Source organism: Bufo gargarizans, chromosome 1 (assembly GCF_014858855.1).
Source record: "Bufo gargarizans isolate SCDJY-AF-19 chromosome 1, ASM1485885v1, whole genome shotgun sequence".
Lineage (NCBI taxonomy): Eukaryota > Metazoa > Chordata > Amphibia > Anura > Bufonidae > Bufo > Bufo gargarizans.
In genome coordinates, this window is record NC_058080.1 from 559,369,212 (window position 1) to 559,390,014 (window position 20,803).

Genomic DNA, 20,803 nt, shown 5'->3' on the forward strand with positions numbered 1-20,803 from the left:
TTCTGTCATTGTGCCACTCTGTGGTCTCTTGATTCTGCTGCCACCTCCACACTGTTATTGTGCCACTCTGTGGCCTCCTAATGCTGCTGCCATCTCCACACTGTCATTGTGCCACCCTGTGGCCTCCTTATGCTGCTGTCGCTACCTCCACACTGTCATTGTTCCACTCTGTGGCCTCCTCCTGATGCTGCTGCCACCTCCAGAGTCTGTCATTGGGCCCATCTGTGGTCTTCTAATGCTGCTTTCACCTCACCACTATGTCATAGGGTCACTCTTTGGACTTCTCATGCTGTTCCCACCCTTACCACTTCATTACTGGGCCACTATTTTGCCTTTCGGCCTGGCTGACATTGTCATTTATTTGAACTTGCTTCAAGTCAAGGACAAATGAGACGCACAACGGATCCTGTCTATGTAACAGCTGAATGACATGGTCCCTATTTTGCATCAGAATTTGTTTATGATTTGGTAGCCAAAAGCAGGAGTGGGTAGAAAACACAAAAGATCTGGTTTGGATTTTTTGGCTTTAGCAATATTGATGGATTACTGACCAAATGGTGACCGAGTGAAGGCGGATGCTCCACAGACAGGATCAGTTTTTTTGTGAGTTATTGTTCTGATGGATCAGAGGAAGGGCAAAATAATTAGTGACAGCAACCCAAACTTACTGCTGACACCCTCTCCACTCTGTCAGGGGGGCTCTACTTGTATAAGCGTTTAATAGACCAGGTTCAGTAGATGTGGAATCAGCTGCTGACGGTGTAAAAGGAGTGCGCTTCTTCTTGACACTAACATTGACCTGTAAGGCTGAGTTCACACTTGAGTTATTAGGTCAGTTTTTACCATGTAACTGCCCAAATAAGTGAAGTGTGCAGTGATTCTAAGAGCGACGCCTGTCATCTATATGTCATACTGACTCACAGAATTGTTTCACTACCACAGCGGACTCCCTATGCGTGTTACTGCAAGGCACAGTGTTCTACACCACTATACAAATTCTCTGCACCCAGGAAATAGATACGCCACAAATAAATTCGTATCAAACCAAATTTTTTAAAAAAATTCAGCAAACCGGCCGAATCAAATTTTTGAGAAATTCGCTCATCTCTAACTATTAGCTATATCACATAACTTTTCTAAAATATCCTAAACTTTAGTGCCAATCATCAAAGGCTCTGAGCTGAATTGTTAATAATAGTACGGGCATTTCCCTATTAGTGACTATAAACTGATATCTAGATCCACTGAGGTAGACAGCGACCGTCAGTGCAGCCACTAGACACAAATTAACTCAGACATTTATGTAAACAGGTAGAGGAATAAACACAAGGTCTCAATTTAGGTAAGATTACAAGGCATATGGAGATGGCAGTGTCCTTATTATTGTATTGATCCCTCTAAGCCTTAGTCAATAATGACAGCTGTACATACAGCAGGCTACCCGTCACAGCATCAGCCAAAGGAAGTAAGGACACAGCTTCAGCCTTTCTTTGAGACCTGAACAATGTTCATTGGTATAATATTTCCCCTCATAATCATGTATAATATCATAGTTTTGATGTAGTTGATGCGCCCCTGCCTTTGCATCTGTTAAAGGGAACCTGTCACCTCAAAATCGCATATAAAACCGCCAGCATTACCTTATAGTAGCCCCCAGTCTGTTATTAATGATGTGGTTGATCCGGTAATTTGATGCTCCATACATAGCAAAAACTATTTTTTTTATTGCCATCAACGCTATCTCGCCGGTCATTCTGAAGTCAGGGGGGCAGCGGCCTCCTTGCTTCAATTCAAGATAAGCACGCCCCTAACCGTCCCCTCTTCTGTGTGATTGACATCCTGCAGTGCGGCCTGGGATCGCGTTAGTCCCGCAGTTAGCTGGGTTTCATCAGCACACCGCACATGCGCGAGACTAACGCGATCCCAGGCCACACTGCAGGATGTCAATCACACAGAAGAGGGGACGGTTAGGGGGCGTGCTTATCTTAAATTGAAGCAAGGAGGATGCTGCCCCCTTGACTTCAGACTGACCGGCGAGATAGCGTTGATGGCAATAAAAAAAATAGTTTTTGCTATGTATGGAGCATCAAATTACCGGATCAAACACATTATTATTAACAGACTGGGGGCTCCTATAAGGTAATGCTGGTGGTTTTATATGTGATTTTGAGTTGACAGGTTCCCTTTAAAATAGCAGAATATTATGATATCTGGAAATTATGATTCTGATCAGGAACAAGCCAGTTGCACATAGCCAGCAGCTAGACCGAGCAAAGTATTCTCTGGGGTTATCCTTTTTGTCTACATTTCTGTATTTTTTAGATCTGAAGAATAATATAAAAGTTAAAGAGGTTCTCCACACACTGAGATTTTTCCATATCTCCTAGTGATTTAAAGGGCATCTATCTACAGATTTGTACCTATGAAACTGGCTGACCTGCTGCATGTGCGCTTGGCAGATGAAGGCATCTGTGTTGGTCCCGTGATCATGTGTCTATAATATGAGAAAAATGAAGTTTTAATATACGGTATACAAATGAGCCTCTAGGAGCAATGGGGGCGTTGCTGTTACATCTAGAGGCTCTGCTCTCTCTGTAATTGCCACGTCCTCTAGGAGTATGAGAAACGCCCCCATTGCTCCTAAAGGCTCATTTGCATATATTAAAACTGTATTTTTCTAAGCAATGCAGGCACCTATGAACATGGGGCCAACACAGATGTCTTCAGCTGCCAAGGGCACATGTAACAGGTCAGCGGTACAAATCTGCTGACAGATGCCCCTTAACAATGGAACTCTATGGTGAACCGATGCCGCTGTATGGAATCAGTCTGAGGCATCTGTTTAACATTTAGTTTGTTTTTTTGATAAATTAAACGGATGGGAAAAATTTGATGTGAACCCACCCTTAAGCAGAAATTAGCCCAGATTTATTAATCCTAATGGTGGTATAACCCTCCTCTTATGTTAGGGTCAGAACCGACCCGTTTTCAGGTTTTGAATGTCTATAAGTATCGCATAAATTTATTTATTGCATCAAGATTTTTTTACTTTGTCAGGAACCTCTATTTAAACAATGTAATAGAAAAAGAATCCTTTTCACTAAATTATAAAATACTGTGGTGAAAATTAAGACGTTTATGGTGTTAGGGTCAATTCTGACCCAGTTATAATATAAGATTATAGGACACTAATAAGTGCCAAAACTGAAATCATAAACACTCTCTCTGCTTAGTAACACTGACAGCCAATCACCTCTCAGCCCTGGGAGCTGTAGTTAGCGAGGGGCCCATCTCTTTGCCTGCTTGTCTGCTTCTCTAAATAAAGTAAAGAAACATAGGACCAATACATTTCAGAGTTGCTGACTTGCAGAGTAACCATCTCCAATATGCAGCATGCAAGAGTGAGAAGATTTACAGGAAGCCAAATACTGGATTATATCTTGGATGAAAATGAGGCAGAGGACACAGAGCAGCATAGCGATATGGATGAGCAGGTTTCCGAGGCAGAAGATGAAGTAGAGTATCAACCAGAATACATAGACACATCTGATGAGTCTGATGAGGAGGCCACCGGTGCTGAACCTGCTGCTGTTCCTGCTGAAACATTCAAATCCAAAAGTGGTAAGATCTGTTGGAGTTCAGAACCTCCTGACTTACATGGCAGGGCAGCTGCTGCAGATGTAATCAAAATGACCCCTGGGATCACAAGGTTTGCTGTGACGAGAGTAAGTGACATCAAAACATGTTTTGAACTGTTCATGCCATTGTCACTAAAAAAAAGTGATCATTGCAATGACAAACCTTGAAGGAAAAAAAGTCCATGGCAACATGTGGAATGACATAAATGAGGAATGCCTAGATGCTTATATTGGTGTTCTTCTTCTCGCTGGAGTGTACAGATCCTATAATGAGGCCCCTGATAGTCTTTGGGACAAGTCAAGATGCAGATATATCTTCCCAGCAACAATGTCACTTCACACCTTTCGAATGATATCAAGAATTTTCAGATTTGACAACAGAGATACTAGAGCAAAATCTGACAAGCTTGCTCCCATAAGGGATGTCTGGGAGAAATGGGTTCAGCGCCTTCCACTAATGTTTAACCCTGGGCCTCAGGTAACAGTAGATGAACGTTTGATCCCTTTCCGTGGAAATTGCCCCTTCCGGCAGTATATGCCCAGGAAGCCAGGCAAATACGGCATAAAAATCGGGGCAGCCTGTGATGCAAAAACAAGCTATGCATGGAACCTACAGATTTACACCGGCAAACTCGAAAGTGGCATCCCTGAGAAAAAACAAGGACAACGTGTAGTCCTTGATTTGACTACTGGACTGCGGGGTCACAATATCACGTGTGACAATTTTTTTTACTAGCTATGACCTTGGACAAGAACTTCTCAGGAGGAAACTGACCATGGTAGGCACAATAAAAATAAATAAACCTGAGCTGCACACTGAAATTTTGCAGGTGAAGGACAAAGCTCCACTTTCTTCAAAATTTGCTTTTACAGACACCACCACTGTTGTTTCATATTGTCCCAAAAAAAAAAGAAATTGATACTTATGTCCACTTTTCACAAAGATGCAGCTGTGTCATCAAGAAGTGACAAAAAGCCCACAATTATCCTGGATTACAATAAAAACAAAGCAAGAGTGTACAACCTGGACAAGCTGACTGCTACCTATACTTGTCAGCGAATGACCAGGAGATGGCCGATGGCTGTGTTTTATAACATCCTAGATGTGTCTGCATACAATGCATTTGTGTTATGGATCCACATCCACCCAGGTTGGAACACACAAAAAAATAACAAGCGGAGAATATTTGTCGAGGAGCTAGGAAGTTCCCTTGTCAAGGCACACATTGAGCAAAGGAAACGGGTTTCTCGAGATCCAATCGCTGCAGCCGTGATCAGACAGATGCAGAGTTCATCAAGCACTCCATCCACACCATCAACAACACAAAGAGAATCAGTGCCAGCATCCTCATCATCATCTAGCCTTGCCTCAACATCAACCAGCACAGCCACAACTCCAGTAATGCCATCTGATTCTAAAAGAAAGAGGTGTCAGGTCTGCCCCAGCAATAAGGACAGAAAGACACACACATTATGCTTCCACTGTAAAAAATATATCTGCAAAGAACATGCTGAAAGTGTCAGCTTTTGCCACACATGCATCTAAAAACACCCACACAAACACACGCAAGTTCTTGCACAAAGATGCTTTGAAAGTAGTACTTGATTTCTATTGGTTTGCCTTGCTTGATTGTGTGTTGTTTGTTTGACCTTGCAAGTCTACATTTTGTATTATTACTTGCTTTTCATTGTTTATGAACGTTTTATGTTAAAAAAAAGACTTTTGGCTATTTTATTGAAGTAAATATATATGGGTCAAAATTGACCCTAACACCATCAATGTTATTATAGTTAATGTTATTAAAATAAAATAATTTTTATTTTATTTTTAAAGTTAAGAGATGTGTTCAAATACTCCTCAGCAACATTCTGGTGACATAACAACCTTTTATTTACTTATAATATTCTATTGAGGTTTATTTTACCATTTTTTAAATTTGAAAATGAGAGGTATGCTATCAAAAGAAAGGTCTAAGGGTCACACCAAAAATATTAAAACCAATCTTTTCAAGGATAAAGAAGCCTAACAAGGTAACCAAGAGGTAAGAAACAAATTGGATGATAAATAATTGTTCAGAGAGTATTTTATGGCTGATTTAAGACACGGGTCAAAACCGACCCGTTAACATCATGGATAGTAACAGAAAGCTAACATAAGAGGAGGGATAAGCTAGAATGACTGTCTAGGCCTGCACCATATTCATCATCGGGGCTCAGTCTGGATGATAATCTGGTGCAGGGACAGACTCTTTTCTCTGACTTTATACCAATTATTGGTTGGCTTACCTTAAGGCCTCATGCACACGACCGCATTTTACTTCCGTGTCCGTTCCGTTTTTTTTTTTGCAGATAGGATGCGGACCCATTCATTTCAATGGGTCCGCAAAAAACGCGGACAACACACCGTGTGCTGTCCACATCAGTATGTCCGTTCCATTGCTCCGCAAAAAAAAATAGTGCATGTCCTATTTTTTTCTAGTTTGCGGACAAGGATAGGCATTATTACAATGGATCCGCAAAAAAAAGGATCCGCAAAAAAAATGGATGCCATACGGAAAATCATCCGGTTTTTTTTGCGGACCGCAAAATACATACGGTCGTGTGCATGTAGCCTAAGACAGATTTTTATGCTAGAAGTTTGGCCCTAATTTTCTTACTCCTTGCTCCTTTCCTATGCAGCTCAACCTCCTTCCACGAAACCCGACCTCTTTGTCATGCATGTCGGAGAAAAGTCTAGAAACCCTATATGTGGCAAATTGTGCAATTTTTATGCAGATTTTTGGTGCAGACACGTTAATCCAGGTTATACTTACCCTGCTCCCCGTCACCCGTGCCTATCCTGCTCTCTCAATCTCTTTGCAGCACAGATCAAAACATCTGGCAAAGGGGAAGGGGGGGGGGGGGGGGAGTTAGCTAATAGCAGGCCACGATGGGAACGAGCCTCTCTAGGGAGGCTCATAGAGATGCAGCAGTGGCCATAGTAGGGAACCGGGTAAGTATAACCTGTATGAGGTGCCTGGGCATTTTGGGGGCATTATAGGTATTGGATAACCCCTTTAACTGAATAATCAAAGAACAGCAGGTTTAGTAGCAGTTGCATTATGTTGTGTGTCACAGCTTCACCAAATTGATCATTAGGTGTGATGTCCCATTATGACATTGTGAATTTCATGCCCTAGCCTTAATGGATTTGAATCAGGCAAGGAACGCTCATTTTGGCATCAGGCTATATACAGGATACAATGAGTTACTCCGACATTAGCCATGTTTTTATTTTTATTCTATACAGGGGCGTAGATAAGGGGGGGGATAGGGGGGTTCAAACCCCCCCCAGAGTGTCTGTCCCAGTGGCGGATTACAATTCGGACGTTCGGGTCGGCAGCCCCGGGCCCAGCACCGCAGGGGGGCCAACGCTGACCCGAACGCCCACATACTGCGGCGGGGCACGGGAGCGCATAGCTCCCTGTCCCGTCGCCGATCACCGCCATAGGCTTCAGGCCTTGTAGGCCTGAGGCCTATGCGGTAGTGAAATCCCGGCACAGGCGTGCGTGATGACGTCATCACGCGCCTGTGTCGGGACGCAGCACTGTGACGCGCCTGACTCATCCCGCCTTCCTCTGCAAGCAAGCGCTTGGCCCTGGACATAGGTGAGTATTTAGCTTTTAATTTTTTGTTTATTTTTTATTTTTTTTATTTCATGTACCTACTTTGGGGGACATGTGGGGGGGGGACACACAGGAGGACATATTAGGGAAGATTAATCGAGTACATGGGGGGGGAATGTGGGGGCTGTATGGGGCAAAATTATTATGGGAGGGAATACTATGTGGGGGCAAATTATTATGAGAGGGACTACTTTGCGGGGCAAATTACTAGATGGGGCAGAGTGGGGGCAAATTGCTATGTGGGGGCAAATTATTATGGGAGGGTCTGGGACTACTATGTGGGGGCAAATTTCTATATGGGGCAGTGTGGGGGTAATTGCTATGTGGGGACAGTGTGGGGAAATTGCTATGTGGGGGCAGTGTGGGGGAAACTATTGTGTGGGGGCAGTGTGGGGGAAATTGCCACGTGGGGACAGTATGGGGGTAATTTCTATGTGGGGACAGTGTGGGGGTAATTTCTATGTGGGGGCAGTGTGGGGGAATTGCTATGTGGGGGCAGTGTGGGGGAATTGCTATGTGGGGGCAGTGTGGGGGAATTGCTATGTGGGGACAAATTACTATGTGGGGAAATTGCTATGTGGGGACAAATTACTATGTGGGGGCAGTGTGGGGGCAAATTACTATGTGGGGGCAAATTACTCTGTGGGGGCAGTGTGGTGGAAATTACTATGTGGGGGCAGTGTGGTGGAAATTACTATGTGGGGCAGTGTGGGGCAAATTACTGTGTGGGGGCAAACTACTATATGGGGGCAGTGTGGGGCAAATTACTGTGTGGGGGCAAATTACTATGGGGGGATTACTATGTGGGGGCAGTGTGGTGGAAATTACTATATGGGGGTGTTGCTATTGGGGAGGCACTGTAGGGGCAATTCTATTATTTCTGGGGACACTATACAGGGATTATTGCCTGGAGCACAATAGAGGGTGGTATTATTACTGGGGGCACTCTAGGGGACATTATAGTTGCTGTGGACACTATAGGAACATTTGGGGTAATTTATCAAACTGGTGTAAAGCAGAACTGGCTTAGTTGCCCATAGCAACCAATCAGATTCCACCTTTCATATTTGACAGCTCTTTTGGAAATCCAGTTCTACTTTACACCAGTTTGATAAATTACCCCAAATATGTCTATTAGGGTCACTATTATTTCAGCAGTATAGTTCCTGGGGCATTGGGGAGCATAACGGGCACAGTATTGGGAGTGAAAGGATGACACTGTGGGGACACCAGGAATCCTGGTCCAGGATGAGGAGATTGATGGAAAAATTGAGAAATCTAACTTGTCTGTGTTACAAACTGTAGAGACGAGTTGCGGCTGAAAGAATTTGCCATAGTGGTCTGGGTCAAATGGAGGAGAAGAGGAAAGAGAAGGTCTACATGACAGGAGATGTCCCTGGATGGAGAGGTATGGGGTGCTGTATTCTCTTCCATGTCTTTTTTATTGCAATTATATTTATTTAAAATTTGTTGACCAAATTTTTCAGTTTAGGACCCAATTTGGGGTATTTTTTTTTAGTCTGAAGATGTCATATGGCCTAAGAAGAGACGGTGGCGCTCATAAAGCACCGCAGCCTCTTCATACAAAAAAAAAAAACTAAACTAAAATGGAGGGGGGGGGGGGAGATATCTGTGGATGATGACTTATAATTTGAGAAAGCTGAACCCCCCCCAGGAAAAAAAATTATCTACGGCCCTGATTCTATATAAAGCACCAGCACATACAGACATGCAATCCTGCTGGGCCATAGCTGTGTAGACCTCTTGCTTTTATTCATATCTCTGTAAATATCAAGAAATATTCATCATTACAAATATCTATTTTTCCTTTGAAGGTTATATCGGTCAGTCCACTGCATCTCACAGAAGTAATGGTCAACTCTGAGATTCTTAAATAACCTGCCAACATTTACAATTCCTGCCATGAGGAAATTACCGTCCTCGCTTCATAGCTCTTGCTGTACAAATCCACTGTCAGTCATTTCGCTTACTGTTTTCTAATCACTCCCAGGAAAGGTTTAAAATAAAATCCACTGATGCCTTTCAGAGAAGTTGGTTATTGGGCACAATGAAGAGGTGAAACGTCAGAAGGACATTTACAACTTTTGTTATTTGGACATCCTGCATGGAATAGTTAATGCATCTCTGTCTGTACCACCGACTGTTTAAATAGAGACAGACCTGGTACTACAGTCTGTGAGCTATGCGAAAAACAAGGTTAAAGACTTTTCAGAGATATTTATACTGGTGATCTAGCCTCTGGATAGGTCATCAGTATCTGATCGGTGGAGGTCCTACACCCGGAGATCAGCTGGGTTACAGAGGCAGGTGTCCGTTTGAGCACAGCGGACTATTCTTCTCTGGGCACGGAATGTTCCGCTCCCAGCAACTTGCATCTTTCCGTACGCATAGGGCTAACGATGCGGACCATGGGCATGTGCTAGGAGCACATGCGCTGCAGCTCCCGACCATTCACGTGGAATTGAAGGTGGTGTGGCAACGGCTGGGCACTAAAAGTGGGGGCATAATAAAAATGTGACCATAAAGGATTGGCATGGAGGAGCATTATATACTGGCACTACAGGGAGCATTATATACTGGCACTACAGGGGGCATGGACGAGCATTATATATATATACACTGGCACTACAGGAGGCATTATATATATATATATATATATATATATATACTGGCACTACAGGGAAAGAATTATATAATAAGCTTGACAAAGGCCTCATTGAGTAGGCCGAAACGTTGCTGGGAATAAAGTTTTGGGGTCTTCATCCTGTCACCGAAAGCTGGAAGTGCTGCCTCGTTATTTGGAGAGTACGAATTGTGGAGGAGAAGCCGACCTCCGTGGGGAATTGCACCCAGTGCACGTGGTCTGACTGTGCTGCTGCGGTATTTGTGAGTGTGTGTATATATATATATATATATACATATACACACTGGCACTACAGGGGGCATGGAGGAGCATTATATACAGTTGCAAGAAAAAGTATGTGAATCCTTTGGAATGATATGGATTTCTGCACAAATTGGTCATAAAATGTGATCTGATCTTTATCTAAGTCACAACAATAGACAATCACAGTCGGCTTAAACTAATAACACACAAAGAATTAAATGTTACCATGTTTTTATTAAACACACCATGTAAACATTTACAGGGCAGGTGGAAAAAGTATGTGAACCCCTAGACTAATTACATCTCCAAGAGCTAATTGGAGTGAGGTGTCAGCCAACTGGAGTCCAATCAATGAGATGAGATTGGAGGTGTTGGCTACAGCTGCCCTGCCCTATAAAAAACACACACCAGTTCTGGGTTTGCTTTTCACCTGATGTGCCTAATGTGAATGATGCCTCACACAAAAGAGCTCTCAGAAGACATACGATTAAGAATTGTTGACTTGCAAGAGCACAGCGCAGACTGCTTAATGAGGTGAAGAAGATTCCTAGAGTGTCAGCTAAAGACTTACAAAAGTCTCTGGCATATGCTAACATCCCTGTTAGCGAATCTATGATACGTAAAACACTAAACAAGAATGGATTTCATGGGAGGATACCACAGAGGAAGCCACTGCTGTCCAAAAAAAACATTGCTGCACGTTTACAGTTTGCACAAGAGCACCTGGATGCTCCACAGCAGTACTGGCAAAATATTCTGTGGACAGATGAAACCAAAGTTGAGTTGTTTGGAAGAAACACACAACACTATGTGTGGAGAAAAAAGAGTCACAGCACACCAATATCAAAACCTCATCCCAACTGTGAAGTATGGTGGTGGGGGCATCATGGTTTGGGGCTGCTTTTCTGCGTCAGGGCCTGGACGGATTGCCATCATCGAAGGAAAAATGAATTCCCAAGTTTATAAAGACATTTTGCAGGAGAACTTAAGGCCACCATCTGTCCACCAGCTGAAGCTCAACAGAAGATGGGTGTTGCAACAGGACAACAACCCAAAGCATAGGAGTAAATCAACAACAGAATGACTTAAAAAGAAGAAAATACGCCTTCTGGAGTGGCCCAGTCAGAGTCCTGACCTCAACCCGATTGAGATGCTGTGGCATGACCTCAAGAAAGTGATTCACACCAGACATCCCAAGAATATTGCTGAACTGAAACTGTTCTGTAAAGAGGAATGGTCAAGAATTACTCCTGACCGTTGTGCGTGTCTGATCTGCAACTACAGGAAACGTTTGGTTGAAGTTATTGCTGCCAAAGGAGGTTCAACCAGTTATTAAATGCAAGGGTTCACATACTTTTTCCACTTGCACTGTGAATGTTTACATGGTGTGTTCAATAAAAACATGGTAACATTTAATTCTTTGCGTGTTATTAGTTAAGCAGACTGTGATTGTCTATTGTTGTGACTCAGATGAAGATCAGATCACATTTTATGACCAATTTGTGCAGAAATCCATATAATTCCAAAGGATTCACATACTTTTTCTTGCAACTGTATATACTGGCATTACAGGGAGAGTATATATACTGGAACTTTGGGGGGAGCATTATATATTGCCACTACAGGGGTCATTATAATACAGAGGGCACTACAGGGAAGTTATAAATGGAGGGGGGCATTAGAGCTACAAGAGGCACTGCAGGAGAGGCTTTATAAATACTAGAGTCACTATGGTTATAATATTACTACTGGGGTACAGTAGGGACATTATTATTATTGGGCATTGCTACTGTATGGCACTGTTATTTCTGACAGTATAGTGTTGGAGTGGGAATGGTTGTGGGAATGGGTGAGCATAGCCGGCACATTATTGGGATACCAGCCGAATGACAGTGGTCTGTATAAATTTGGGAGCTGATCTGGGGTCTGTAAAATCTGTAACAGTCCCACATCTACCATGTACCATATAGTAATACTGGTGTTTTGTGGCAGAGGGGCTGCAAGCCCCTGACCAAAGACGTTTGCCCATGATGGTCTAAAGCAAATGGAGAAGAAAAGTGAAATGAACAACTCAAATCTGTGGAGAAGTCACCTGTAAATCATTGCATTTGCCCGTGTCCTTTTAAAATGTGTTTCAATCTCTTTATTAGAAACTAATGACACTTTAAATTGATTCGAGATGGCGGAATTTGCCTGCTCTGCTTAGGGCCCTGAAACGCTTCATCCTGGCCCAACATCCAGGTACCTGATGATCTCAGTGTTAATTAACACTGAGAGCATCAGATCATTATGTACCTAGCCAGCAGCAGTGTGGAGGGCTCTGGTGGCCCTGGGGGACATGGAACCAATGGGAAATTTCCCTGTAGGGTCTATGGCCAGTCCACCCGTGGGCCAACCCCTTTAAATTAAGCTGCAAACAGTTCTGCACCTTTAATACACTGACATCATTTTTGCATGCATCCTATGATTTGACTGACTAATGTCTTGTTTTACCAGCTTGTAATCATATTATTATATTCAGGTCACACGTTGGCATTTCCATTTGGATCGCTGTGCATCTGGCATTTCGAAATGGCGACATTTATATAGTTCCCGATCCTAGGAAACATCAACAAGGTTTAGAAATATGTCTGACAGCCAGTCACAAGTATGTGTTATTCCTGTCCTATACTTTATTATAACTCCATTCTATGCCATTAATTCCTCGGTTTATAAAGCATCTGTCTCTATTACACATCCATGAAATTGTTGCATAGTAAAGTTTATGAGCCAATTCCATTTTAATAACCGAATCGCAGGAACGTGATTCTTATTTATCTGTGCATTCCTTAACATTTCTACTTTCAAAGGTGTTTCTCACTCTATTAAATGAAATCTGATGGAAGCTGAGAAGAAGTAATGCTGAAACACTCATCTCAGGATCCTCCACGCTGGAGGATAAAAATACAGATAAAAGACAGATTTCCAATAAGGCTCAATTTTTTTTACTATTTGTTCAGCGATTCTGTATTGCATCCATTTTTTTTCTGTGTTTTGCTATGTGTAACGTCAGTATTATAGATACGGGCAAGGATAGTGAGGCCCTAAACTGCAACCATCCATTGTCCCTACCTACACGTCCCTACCTAGTACAAGCCATAAATGGCTAGGGTGTAACTTGTCAACGGTCCCTACACTACTAAAGTGCAGAGACGGACAAACACACACAGACAGATAAACACAATACCAGAGTCATTAGAAATGGGTCAGACCCAGATGGGATATGCAGTACCAAAACGCGAGGCTGAGAGTGGTCAGAAGACAAGCCAAGGTCAGAGACAAAGAGGAATCAATCAGCAATGCAGGAACAGGTTAAAAGGAACCTAGCTAGTGAGACAAAGACCATCACTTGCAATGGTAACATCCAGTTAAGGGATTTAAATAGAGTGCCGAGTCCTTGGATCAGAACCTGATAGATCTATTGACTCTGCGCTCCATTAGTCAACACCACTAGTGCAAGCAATAGAGCAGCTGAGCTATCAATCAGCCTACCGCTAATCTCCCCAGTGACGTCCGCCGAGGGGAGCAACACAGCATTGCATTCTGTACTGAGGATGCGGTTACGTCACCATGGAGGCTGAGGATCGCACTGCAGGAGCCCAGACAGACAAGGTTATTACACCATGTGTTTTTTCTTTCATCTGTTCCCTTTTGTTAAAGGATTAACCATTTTGCATAGCTGCCAACTGTCCCAAATTTGACAAGATTGTACCTGATTTTTAGAGACATTCCCAGCAAATTCACGCTGTTCCGAGTCAAAAATTTATGGAGCTGTAAGATCCTCACCTGCTTTGCACTCCAGGGGAACCAAGAGGGGTCCTCGTGGAGTTGCGGGACAGGTTATGCGTGTCTCTGATGCACCAGCGCTGACCCCTTTGCGAGCCAGTGCGGAGATGCGTTCGCGTGGACATCGGAGGGGAGGACCGTCGGAGTCCCGGGGACAGAGTGGCCAGGCGAGTGACAAGACGCCGCGGCCAGGGTTGTCTCCGGTGTCTCCTGCAACTTCCGTTTCCGCATCTGGGTCCACGCGCTCGCATACTCGTGCTGAGTCAATCATGCGTCCGTGCGTACGCATGAGGGCAGGTTCGCAAAGGGATACACGGTCGCGAGTACGCGCTTCTTATGCACTTCGTCGACCAGTGGCGCATATTATACTGACTCACAAGAGCAAAGTGGATTAGGGAGCCAGCCATGGGTTAATCAACTTGTGATTGCCTTAGGCCTTGTACTCAGGTGCAGGGCAATTTGTTCACCTATGGTAGTGGACACTTGGCACCCTGGGATTGGTCAGCAGGCATTTAAAAGGAGGTCTCTCAGGGTGATCAGTGCCCACTGTTATTTTCCCTCAACCAGGTATAGGTCACAACTCCTAGTGACTGAAGACTGCCAGGAACTTTGTCCTTACAGCGGACCCAAGATCTGGAGTGACTCGACTGCTAAGTGCACAGCATCATTCAGCACTGGTTGGGACTATTCCTGGAATCTCCTTGCCTGTTTTTTTGTTATTACTCCTTGTTACCAGCAAGTGTCCTGGACGTTTATGTTTCTGGTGAATAAACACCTTTTTGCTTTCATCACTGGTCTGTTTGTTGGTGCCTTGCATTACAGGAGCTAACTCGAATCCCACCCACAAGTGGGAGTTCTGGGTAGGTTTTGGCGTTTCCGGGGCAGGGCTTTTATGCCCCGATTTTAGCAACTCAAATGTTGGTAAGTATGCATTTTGCTTGTTTTGTAATATTGCTGAAATACAGAAATAAAAAGCTTTAAAACAAATATATGATCTACATATGAAAATACAAAATATGCATTTTTTTATTCTACTTATTGATTTCCAAGGGCTAATAATGGAAACTGGAACATGCAGTGCATTGAAAAAAAAGTCTTCTTAAACATAAACCGGCATGTATAAAAAAAATTAACGTGAATAAAACCATTTAAATGTATTGCCATAATTTTTCACTTCATAAAACTGATGAAATATAACATGAAATAGAAAAATACAGTTCTTTAGTAGAGAAGTGTGACTGAGCCTGAGTATGGCCACAAAGGGTGGATTTTGCTGATGCTATGCAGTGGAATTTACATTGTGATCTATCACAGATTTTGCTGTGGATTTGCTGAAGATTTAAAGGGAACCTGTCATTTTGAATATGGTATTTTAGCTGCAGGCAGCATGTTATAGAGCAGGAGGAGCTGAGCAGATTGATATATAGTTTTTTTTAGAAAATATTTTTAATATAACTTGTTTTTTATACATTTAAATCCCTGCTCATTCTGGGCTTTGAAGTCAAGGAGGCGGTCCTATCAGTGATTGACAGCTATCACTATGGCTGTCAATCACTGAACAGACCACCTCATTGACTTCAAAGCCCAGAATGAGCAGGGATTTAAAGAGGACCTAGCGCTGTCCAATTGCAGCAGAGAGTGTCACAGCCGGGGAGAAGGTGAGCTTTTCTCCCAGGCTGTGACGCTCTCTGCTGCGATTGAACAGCTCACAGCCAAGGAGAAGGAGACGCCCACAGAGAAAGACTCAGTCTCCTCCTCATTGCTCCGATGCTATTAATTAGCATACCAGGCGGGAGAATACAACGGGGGACACAGCGGGCGAAGGGAGCGGCGCCCAGAAAAAATAGTAAGTGCAGTTAGACTCCCATAGTTTATAATGTTTGGACCCATGAAAGGTCCTCTTTAAATGAATAAATTACAAGTTATAATGAATCTTTTCCCATAAAACAATATTTTTACTGCTCAGCTTCTCCTGCTCTATAACATGTTCCCTGTAGCTTACATTGTATTTTTTTTGTGACAGGTAGTGTTGAGTGAATTGAGCTTCAGATTAGTGATACAAAGTCGATACGGTCAAACACTTCGGTTTTAATGCTGTCTCTGTATAGCCGAAGTAATTGCTGAATTAATTCATTGAAGTCTCATGCGAAAATGGATGACGTCCGTATGGCATGCGTTTTTTTTCCAGATTCATTGTAACAATGCCTATTCTTGTACGCAAAACTGAAAATTGGGTGTGGCTTAGCAGGGAAGGGTATAGCTTAAGATGCAACAATGTGTGTCAAAATACTGGCATAAAGTAAGCTAATAGCCTAAAGATGCGCCAGATTTATCATTGAGCATTAGCCATTCTGATCAATTTGGGACATTTTTAGACTCATTTAAGTTTGCACTGTCTAAACTGTCTAAACCTTAGACAGTATTAGTAAATCTGAACGATTATTCCTAAAATTATGATGGTATAACATTCTAGAAATATAACTTTTTATGCTAGACATATTTGTTAATTTTGGTGATGTCCTTTTAAAATTTCTACCTATGTTTAAAGTAAAATCCTACAATCCTCCAGTTTTCACACTGGCTTTTAGCCTTGTGATAGGCTGACACGTCTTTTTGTCTACAGATCACTTTAACAGCAGTCATCTCATTATCATCACAGGCAGAACTACAATGACAGCTAAGGCTACTTTCACACTAGCGTTGTTTGTTGCCGGAACTGCCTGCCAGATCCGGAAATCCATGTGCAAATAGAGATCATTTGTTTCTGGATCCGGATGCGGATCTGTCTGACAAATTCATTGAAGTACGGATCCGTCTCTCCGGTGTCATCCAGAAAAACGGATCCGGTATTTATTTTTTTCACATATGTAAAGGTCTGCGCATGCGCAGACCAGAAAACCGGATTTGTCAATGCAGCAATTTCCTGAACACTTGGTACCAGATGCAGCATTAATACATTTCAATGGAAATTAATGCCAGATCCGGCATTCCGACAAGTGTTCCGGAATTTTGGCCAGAGAAAATACTGCAGCATGCTGCAGTATTTTCTTCGGCCAAATACCATAAAAGGGACGGAACTGAAGACATCCTGATGCATACTGAATGGATTGCTCTCCATTCAGAATGCACAAGGACAAAACTGAATCTTTTTTTTTTTTTTGGTATTGAGCCCCTAGGACGGAACTCAATACCGTAAAACTTTAACGCTACTGTGAAAGTACCCTAACTCCTCTGTATAGATAGCATTGGATTTACAGCTTATCTTATCATTCTTCTCTAAATGCTGTCAACAGAAGCAAAGGAGAAATGGCTGCCCCCATAATCATGTTCCAAAAATGGAATTAACTAAATCTACAATCAGAAAATAAACACAGATATATCTTCCACTACCCAGGTTTAATTGGTAAAAAAAAAGTATAGGTCATACATTCACTTTAAGCTGAGAAAATCTATCATAAAATGAGAACAGTGTCACAGCGGTGCTGCTTACAGATCACAGTGCTGGTAACGGAGCCGTCATATAACGAACATTGTAATAACAGTATATCTTATTATAATTAGAGTGATAAATCACTGCTGAGACTTGTTTATTAGATGTCTCGCTAAGCCCATAACTAACATAAATACCTTCAAAAGGCTTCATAAAGACTCCATTAATGATATTATTCATTTTGTCTTTCCCAGAGGCAGGCTTACTTTACTTAAAGGCATCTATCTACAGATTTGTACCTATGGAACTGGATGACCTGCTGTATGTGCGCTTGGCAGCTGAAGGCAGTTGTGTTGGTTCCATGTTCATATGTGACTACATTGCTGAGAAAAATTTTAATGCATGCAAATGATCCTCTAGGTGCAATGGGGGCTTTGCTGTTACACCCAGAGGTTCAGCTTTCTCTGCAACTCACCCTCTGCACTTTTATTGACAGGGCAAGCCAGTGAAAACATCATCACACCTTGTCCTGTCAATCAAAGTGGAGAGGGTGAGTTGCAGAGAGAGTTGAGCATCTACACCATTTTAGAGCAATATTTCTATCATGGGGTTTGCCATTGTTTTTGCCCAGTGTAGCAAACTAGCTTATCTCACCTATTACATAGGTAATATAATCTGTATATTCAACTACTCACAAAAAGTTAGGGATATTTGGCTTGTGGGTGGAATGTCAGGATAAACCTAAAAGGCAGTCTAACCATTACAGGTGAACTTAATGTGACCTTCTCTAAACTTTTGAATGCACATGTCCGCCACTTCAGTATTTCAATACTTTTTTCACAACTTGCTGTTTTCTAACAAGGAGCTTAATGGCAAAATTCACAACAGGTGTTTGATCCATGAATCACCCAATACATTTCTAGGTTTAATTAGAATTGGTATTTAAACAGTCCTCCTCATCATGAGACCAAGGCGACACCTAACAGTTGATCAACAGTACCTCGACATTGCGAGGCTTCAAGCAGGATGTTCTCAGATGCAAGTGGCCACTGAGCTTAGAGTGTCATAGAGTGTCATCAGAAGGTTGCAACAGACATACAGAGAGACTGGAAGAGTCACAGAAAGGCAAAGAAGTGGACGTTCTTTGGCCACAGCCCACACTGACTACCGCTTCATTGTGAACAATGCCCTGCGGAACCGGATAATGAATGCCACACAACTCCAGACACATTTAAGGGAGGTGAGAGGCACCCAAGTGTCACGTCAGACCATTCAGAAGTGTGGTCTGCGTACTAGAAAGCCTGCAAGGGTACCTAACTACAGGCGTCTTCGTCTTGCATGGGAGGAGGGACCAGTGGGCCTCAGTGCTGTTCCCTGATAAAAGTCGATTCACACTTAGCAGAAATGATGGCCGCCAACGATGTTGGAGACATTAAGGAAAGCACTATGCATCAGCCACTGTTGTTACCAGACAAACCTTCGGTGGTGGTGGTGTTACAGTGTGGGCAGGTGTGTCTAGGCAATACAGAACTGCCCTACACTTTGTGAATAGTACAGTGACAAGCCTATACTACTTGTAACGGGCCACAAGTGCAGGATTTGCTCCCCTATATATATATATATGCACAACTGCATGTGGGTTTGAGCACTTCCTGCTTGTTTAATACCACGCCATTCTTTTCAGTTTGTATATATAGAGATGCCTGGAAGTGTATAAACTCCAATTTAAATGTACCTGCTTTCCATCTACAGGCTAAATTTAGGTGCACCTGTGAAGCCTGGGACATATCAGCCAGTCTTGAGTGGAACTCGCAGACTCCTCCCTCCTCCCATTGCTAGCATGGTCACATGCTGGAGGTAACTGGTGAGTTGTCTGTGAGTCGGCCTCATGCTCCTGTAATTTGCCCACTGGCTCCTAGTATTGCCCACATAGGCATAGGTAGGTGAGTGTTAGGTCCCGAGCTACTTGAGAAACCTTGGCTCGGTGCTCGGGCTCAGACATGTCCTACACCGTAGGACATGTTGGCTAATCTCTCAATTTTAAAATCAGTTTGAGGGTTTAGTAAGACCGCAGAGTGCACCTGTGTGGCGAAACCAACCTCGTCACTGGGTTTTGGAGGGGCCTGGCTACTAGCCTCTTGCCCAGGATTATGGGCCCTCTCATCAGCCAGGCCTCCTTTGTTCACAAAGGACTTGGACTAACTTGAACCCCTGGTCTAATTTGTGCCATTTTGGGATGTTAAATGTCTATGTGTATTGAAAAGGGTGGGACATTGTATACGTTGAGTAGGGAGGTCTGTTCCATTGTCTCTCTGTGTGTATTGGTGATGTCCTTTGTCCTGAGAGATAATTGAATTACTTCTCGGTTGTCTCCAGGACAGAGGATATTGTGTATTCGCCTGCCTGTGATGATTGCATCAACCCAGTGTGAGGTAATTCTATCACGGGCAGAGGGGAGGATTTTGTGTGGGAGTGTCTGAGTGTATTGTACATGGTTATTGGCTGTTTTTACAAAACCCTGTGGGTGGTAACCTTGTTGGAAGATGAGTATAAAATGCTTGTGTGTTAAAATAAAGAGGCAGCTCTTATACCTTCATGAAGTTTTGGCTCATGTTTGGGGAATGGGATAACTACACTCTTGGGGATTGCTATATCACAATACTCCCCTAAGTATAAGCTCTTGTAAGAGCTTGTTCATGGTTCCTGCTCTCTGGATGTAGGAGAGGTTCACCCACTGAAAGCTGAAGCCCGGTCTTGGGTCCAGCGTGGGTGGACGGTGAGACCCCAACCAAGCTGTGGCGGTTCGTGGGGTCTGCAGTGCGTATGGTGTCAAGTGGAGTGCTTGGAGTCCTCGGAAAGCACTAGGAGCATCTATCGACGGAGGTACCCGGTCAGGGTGCAAGGAGATCCGTTACAACCTGTCTTTGCTATTGTTTTGTTACATTGTACTGGATCTTGTTGGAAGACTTATGGTGTACAGGCGGACTATGGTGCTGAAGACCATACAGTATTTCTTCAAGTTGCAAATGGGTATTAGCTGTCTTCTATGTCATATGATATTACATGCCATACCCTACATTGCATTTATAGAATGTGTAGCTCTAACAATGCTAGGTCAGAGCTAAACTCAAAACGCTTCAACAATTAAGAAATTATTTGGTCTAAATAATGTATGTTCAATACAATCGTACAATTACCACCTTCTTAATACGGCTTTTGCTGCTTGACTTACATCTTGAGCACCTTAAAGGATAAGTACTCTTCATTTGGAAAATATATTCATGTTTATCTGTTTTTCCTCTTTGTAATGAGTTCTAAATTTAGTTGTTGAAGAGTG

General features: G+C 43.0%; 1 protein-coding gene across 2 annotated transcripts in view; it reads right to left on the reverse strand.

The window, feature by feature from the left end:
• Positions 1-20,803, reverse strand: part of ADGRD1 (adhesion G protein-coupled receptor D1) — a 909,072-nt gene that overhangs the window by 733,793 nt on the left and 154,476 nt on the right. The gene's annotated exons all lie outside the window — the stretch shown is intronic.